This window comes from Hibiscus syriacus, unplaced genomic scaffold (genome assembly GCF_006381635.1).
Source record: "Hibiscus syriacus cultivar Baekdansim isolate YM2019G1 unplaced genomic scaffold, ASM638163v2 tig00110462_pilon, whole genome shotgun sequence".
Taxonomy (NCBI): domain Eukaryota; kingdom Viridiplantae; phylum Streptophyta; class Magnoliopsida; order Malvales; family Malvaceae; genus Hibiscus; species Hibiscus syriacus.
This window is the reverse complement of record NW_024062747.1, coordinates 1,272,774-1,280,466: the sequence shown is the minus strand read 5'-3', so window position 1 is coordinate 1,280,466 and position 7,693 is coordinate 1,272,774.

Below are 7,693 nucleotides of genomic sequence, written 5' to 3'. Positions count from 1 at the left end.
ATAAAAGTTTCTCTTCATCTAAACCAAGATGATTCAAGCGCATACGCTATGGATTGCTACACTACAGAAGTATATTGACAGACTTATGGCGAGATTGTCTACCCTATTCCACATCCTTCTGAGTGGGACATACCAGATGACTTACAAACAGTTTTTGCCACCAGCCATGGACAGAAGGCTACCTGGCCGACCAAAAAGTCACGATCGTATACCGTCTAAGGGTGAAGATAAGAAGAGATCGACATGTAGTCGGTGCAAGGAAAGTGGTCATACAAGGTTGACATGTGGATCACCAGTGCCATCACAATCATCTTTTCCTCTACCAAAATATGGATCCTCATCAAAATCCAAAGCTCATATGGTGTCAAGAAAAAGGCAATCAAAATCGCAATCATCTTTAAAATCCCAATCACAATTGGCTTCACATTTTGGGACTGTTAACTTAGGTGATTTTTAAATGCAAACGTTGTATTATGTAGATTTTATGTGTGAACTTTTAACATTTTCAGTTAGGCATATATTAGTAACTTGAGTTTGAAAATTGCTATGATCTGTTCAGTTGTTATCACTTATTAGGCAATCATTTGACCAATGCAATGCGAAATGAAAATCGCAACGAGAGAATCGCAATGCGAAATGAAAATCGCAACGAGAGAATCGCAACGCGAAATGAAAATCGCAACGAGGGAATCGCAAAGCGAAATGAAAATCGCAACGCGATTTTAGTTTCGCGTTGCGATTTAGTTTCACGTTGCGATTTTGTCGTTGCGATTTTCATTTCACGTTGCGATTTTCATTTCGCATTGCGATTTTCATTTCGCATTGCGATAGTCATTTTTGCCTTCAACATAATGCAGATTGAAATCAATAAAATCAACCATTACATTTCAATCAATTAAACAAGCACAAATAAGAATTATGTTCACATCAATTAAACAAATCAACTTTTACAAATCATCTTTTACAAATCAATTAAACAATCAATAAATAAGCAATAATTCTTATTTCCTCATCTACTATTGAATCAACTTTTGCAGCCATACATCATTTTCACGCAGCTCACTTCTGAGATTAACCTGCATAAACCAAACATTTGCTCAAACAACACTTTCTACACATCTAAAACATACAAACAACAAATTATTGAATTCTAGGTACTTAACCAAACATTTTCAAGCCACAAGCCTATAAACTTACCAATTGTTTATGGACATTTTTATAACGCGGATGCAGGTAGACAGCGTCTCGTATATATCGATCTAGCCATATAATGCCGAAACCACAAGCCTACTGCAACTCTATCTCTATCGGTGGGAGGTAGATACTTTATACTTCCTATGATCAAACGATCCAACGCCAAGCATACGAGAGGACCACAATCCCCTCTGGGTCCTTTCATTTGTTGTGGTGCAGTCTCGTCTCTGCTAACTGTAATATTGAGCTTCTTTGGCTTCTTGTTTCCAGAACGAGTCCAATAATTTATCGCATCCAAGAATTTAGCCAAATGAGAGCTCCATCCCTTAATAATATTTCTTAAATCAGCCAATGATATGTAATTTATCATGCTGTCATATACTATTGCCTTAAGGGATGGGAGCTAAAGCTCGACGAGAAGCCAATGTTTACATTCTAAAACAGGGATAAACACCTGCAATCATAAGTAATAATTCATTCATTTGCGCACTTATTTATGAATACTTTTAAACTCAATCTAAAATAAATACTAACCTTATCGACCTCCCACCATGCAGGATAAAGTTTAGCTTGTCCATTGCCCAAAGCAAATGATTTATCTCGTTGATTCTTCAAGTGAACGGCGTTAAAAGACGTCGGTATAATTGTATATCGTGTATTTCTTTTATTTTCCTTAAGTTTCCTAATTATTAGAAGACGTGACCACCCACGTATCGATATGCTATTTTACAAAAAAAGACATATATTAGTAATTTACATAAATTTAAAAAAAAATAATCAAATTAAAATATGAGAAAAATATAAGACTTACCCCTCCATCGAAATAGCCATTGTCTTCGACCCCTAATAATACGCCCCACCAAGACCGATCAAGCAACAAATAGATATCATCGTTGAGCTTGCATATGTCAGTGAAACACCCCTGGCTCCTCTCATGTAGATAAAAATCAACTGCGGTCTTATCCCAAAGGGTGTTATCCAGAATTGTGTCCGGTAGTTGTCTCCTCTCCACTTCAGATACCGGTATGGTACTGGTCGGTAACTCATACGAGAGCCAACTTGAATCCATCATGTCCGGCAGGTCAGAGGGTTTCTCAAGAATTCTACATATGACGCCATGTGAATCGGGCTCTTGAATGGTGGGAGGGACCTCTTCAACGATGACAGTGGCCTCTTGAACGGTGGGAGGGGACTCTCGAGGAATGATAGGGGCCTCTTCAACGATAGGAGTGGACTCTTGAGGGATGACAGGCGAGTCGGGCTTCTTCTTGCGGTGTCTTCGCACTATTGGGGTGTACGGAGACTTAATAGCACGTGCACGCCGTCTGATGCGTGAACTCTGTCGTGCAATAAAAACCCGACGTAAAGCATCCACCTTATCGGTCCGCTAAATAATTAAATACAAATATCAGTAAATAAACAAACATGATATTTAAACAGTGAAAACAAAGACAAATATGTTTCAAACTTGCATTGAATTCACCCAAGTTATTATTCTATCATAGTTCAAATTTGCAGAAGAAGAATAGTTTCAATTGGCAGCAAACGAACAAATTTATTTTCAACCAAAAGACAAAACAAAGACAAATACTAACTTCACAGTGTTAAAGAATACACAGTTTAGCAGAATTGGCAGCAACCGAACAAATTTACTTTCAACCAAAAGACAAAACAAAGACAAATACTAACTTCACAGTGTTAAAGAACACACAGTTTAGCAGAATTGGCAGCAACCGAATAAATTTACTAAGCAATCTAAGTGAAATGGTTAATCTAAGTGAAATTACGAGTAAATTTATCATCAAGTTAAATATGGAAAATCTTAAACTTACCTCGTTGCGTAGAGTATGAACCTCATTCTACAACGATACTACCATCTCACGTAGAGCGACAACCTCACCACGTAAAGTAGACACCTCCACACGCCATGCACCATCGTTATCGCGTAGAGTACCGATCTCCTCACGCAAAGCATTGACCTCATCACGTAACTCCCTTGACTCATCCCGTGGAGGTGGAGAATAGGGAGATAGAAGTCATGGCATCTTTGTCGGTCGCCTATCATGAGGTGATGGTGGAGAAGAGGCTCGATGATGTGACGGGATAGGTGATGGCTCTCGTTGTAGAGGTGTATAATCGGGTCGATCAGGTGATGGCTCTGGGTGAGGTGATGGCTCTCGAAGTGGAGGAAGTGGAGGCTGCTCATCATTCGTGCCATCAAAAAAACGCTGACTAGCTTGCCACCAATCAGTGGCAAGCTCAGCCTCCGTGGGTGTCAGTCTCATTAATGGAGTGTTGGCCTCCTAAAAATATAAAAACTCAAACAAAGTTAAACGTCTACTATTAATAACTTGTTTATATATGATAGTATTTGTGTTAACTTACATTATTTATTGTCGCATATGGTATTAAGTCTTCCTAATCCAACAGACGTTTCCTCTTCCAGGAAATAGCCCTAGGAATATCATTTGAGGTTTTTAATGCATATGTCCGTATGCTGGGGAAAGCCTCGAATATCCAAATCTACAAACAATATAATAACAAACATTAGTAATTGTTAAATAATTAATTATAATTTTGAAAACATTATATAGAAATTCTTACCTTAAAGGCCCAAACAAAGCCTGACAAAGTGTATTTCGACCCATCGCCCCGTAAACTTTTGCGGTCATCAAAGGCAGACGACAACTTAGTCCAGGTAGCTTTCCATATATACGAACCCCACGGAAACAGATTCCATGCATTTAGGTCATCTACCAATAATATTAGCTCCTGAGGAATAGGTTGTCTGGCCTCTCTGCCTAAAAAGCCGGCATACAAAAGTAGTAAAAGGCATACTCGGACAACATCGACGTCATTCATCCGAGTAAAACCATCTTTTTTATTAAACAATTTCTTCATGTCGTCGACGTGTAAGTTCGGCTTCTCTATTGACTCATCAGGAAAAACCCTGGATAACCATGATGGGCGGGGATATGACGAGTGTACCGGCCTATATCATCGTGTCCGAATCGTAGACCAGTGATTAAGCAGAACTCCTTCCGCCCAAAACAAGTATACGCCGGTGGAAAATGAAACCATATCTCTTCCTCACCACGTTGTATACTGTCGGGTAGATCGCTAGTCATGGTCTGAAGCCACAAATGGGTCAAATTAGCATCTCCACCCGGATGCTGTACTCTCAGCCATGGCCCGAAGCAGGTTTCCTCAAACAATTTTCTTTGTACAGGTGAAAGCTTCGAAGCAATTGTAGTGGATAGGCTAACTTTATTCCTTAATGTCAATGAAGCCGAAAAAAATTTCTACAAAAACAATAAACATACCAAGTTAGATATACCAAAAACTACACTGTGAAGATATACCAAAAACAATAAACATATATAGTAGTTTATTCTTGAAACTAAAATTTGCAACACTGTTTTGTCTTTTGGTTGAAATGAAAATCGCAACGAGAGAATGAAAATCGCAACGCGAAATGAAAATCGTAATGCGATTTTGGTTTCGCGTTGTGATTATCTCATTGCGATTTTCATTTCGCGTTGCGATTTTCATTCTCTCGTTGCGATAGTCATTTTCGCGTTGCGATTTTCATTCTCTCGTTGCGATAGTATTCTTCTTCTGCATTACTTCAACCAAAAGACAAATACTAACTTCACAAGGTTAAATACTAAACAATTTAGTAGTATTGGCAGCAATCGAATGAATTTAATAAGAAATCTAAGTGAAATGGTTAATCTATTATTGAAATTACCAGTAAACTTATCATTAATTTCAATATGAAAAACCTAAAATAATGCAAAATTTTCAAAATAAAAATAATTAAAAAAACTAACCCTCGGAGGTTGATTTTCCATTTCTGAATGATTGTGAGGGATTTCTGACCGTGAATGGTTGTGAGGGATTTCGCCGGCGATGGGGATGGAAATCTTCGGAGATGGGGACGGATTTCGCCGTAGAGAGTGAGAGATGGAGATGGGACTGAGTGTTGTGATTTTAGGTTTGAGGTTATGAGTTGCGATTACTGTGGACGGTTCAGTTTCCGATATATTAAGAAAAAATTCGTGTTTGGAATTTGAAAAAAAAAATACGCGTTAATACGAATGGCGCTATGTAAATCGCATTGCGATTTTGTATTATCGCGTTGCGATAGTCAGTATCGCATTGCGATTTTTCAAATTCGCATTGCGATTTACTTATTCACATTGTGAATTGGGAAAATCGCAATGCGAATTGGGAAAATCGCAATGAGAAATTGGAAAATCGCATTGCGATAGTAATAATCGCGTTGCGAATCTGGAAACTGATTTGCGATAATGGAGATCGCGTTGCGAATTAGCGATCGCATTGCGATTTTGTTGGTCATTTTGGCAAATCCGGAAAAAGTTGGTTAAAATCGTATATTATATGAGATTTTTGGTCACTGAGGTTATTTTCTCTAATAATTATTGGTGTGAATGTTAAAGTAAATTAAAATAATTAAAAATTTAATATTATAATTAATACAATATCTAAAATTAAATGATATGTGATACAAATCAAACTAAGTCAGTAATTAAAAGAATAATTATCATTCTTAGAGATTTTAAGTTCGAGTTCCGCAAATTACAATGATGCTTTAACTTTTATTATCAAATAGGTAACAATTTTTAGAATAAATATTATTTATATTTACTTTAAATTAATAAAAAAATTAAATGATATGTGATGAAATTTATTTAAAAGCATGTTTACACCTTTTATGATGTCACCCATCACCATCACATTTATGGAGTTTGGGATGAGAGGTAAAAAAAATTGATACACAAAGTGGGACATCAAATATGGGAATAAAATAGAGAAATTATTTATAGGTAGTTTGGTTCACGGAATATAAAATTATTTTTTAAAATAAAATTATCGAAATGTTGCATTACTTACATATTATTAGGAATGTTATATTATCTTGTTTGGTTTATTTGATGGCATGTAAGATTACAGTATTTGATTAAAGAAATATAAGATTATTAAAATGTATATTTTACCAAATTGTTCATGTGATATATATTTTTTAAAATTGAATTCTAAATATTCAAATAAAAATATTTATAAAAATATATTATTTCATTATTTCTAATTTATAAAATTTAAATTCATAGAATTTATTACCAAATTTAAAAGAATAAAAAATTATAATTTTAAAATTATTCAATTATTTTAGGGGAAATTTTATCCAAAACCATAAGACCTGTTTGGTTCACGTAATATACTATTATCGGGGGAATGAAATCTACATTCTCCGTTTGGTTGGTTGGTAATCTTATTTTCGGTAATTTTTTATTACCAACAGTGTATTTTTTGGGTATATTACCGGGAATGTGATGACCTCCCTTCCCTTAGGTATTGTTGGATTACCGGCGTTTTGGACTAAAATGTCCTTAATTTTTTTTCCAAAATTATCATTCTTTTGTCGTTTAATAATAAAAATTCTATGAAGGTTAAATTACAAATTTATCCTTAAACTATTTTAGATTTAAAAAAAAGTTTATAATTATAATTTTATATAAAGTTCAGGGGTTAAAATAAAATTTTACCCTTTCATTAAACCTATTTATCTTTTCAATTTTGTAAAAAAAATTATATAAATTTTATGAATTTAAATTTTTAAAAAATATATATAAATTAATTATAGTAATATTATAGTAGAATTCAACTTGTTAAAAACAAATATATAATAAGGACAATTTAATAAAATATACATTCTAATAATCTTTTATTTTTTTAACCAAACACAGTAATCTTATAGTCATACTAAACAAACCAAACATAAAATACAACATTCTCAATAATCTTATTCTCTGATAATCTTTTATTCCTACTAATAATTTTACGAAACCGTAAGAATTGTTAAATACGTAATATGGACGTGGGAATAGGATTCACAGGAATCCAAGCAAAAAAATATTATTGATAATGCTCTGTTGCCCCTTTGAGACAATGATTTTGAACCAAACAAAAATATGAGATTCAGAAAAGGTTTGGGTGTCGCCTACTCAACCTTTAACCACCAACTTCTTCTTCTTTAACATTTTCTCTGCCCCCAGAAAGATTTTTATGTTCTCATTCTATCGGCTAAACTCTCGAGATAACGTTCTCGAATAAATTAATTCACGAGATAATGCACTCCTCAGATTAATTGCTCAAATAGGGTGAAATCTACAGTGTTGCTCGTAGGTCGCCATGCCATCCGGGCGACCTACTAGGTCGCCATGTCTTCCCGGCGAGCTATGAGAGAGATTGCATGTGTCATGCACGTTCCAACACGTTGGGCATCCGAAGCCATCCGACCGAGGGCATTCGACCGAGGGCATCCGAGCGAGCTATGCGAGGGCATCCGAGGGCAAGAGGAATCACGCGAGGAGCAGGAGGAGTGCATGGCGACCTACAAGGTCGCCCGGAGTGCATGGCGACCTATGCTGGGAAGCTGCCACGCCGTAGGTCGCCCGGAAGGCATGGCGACCTA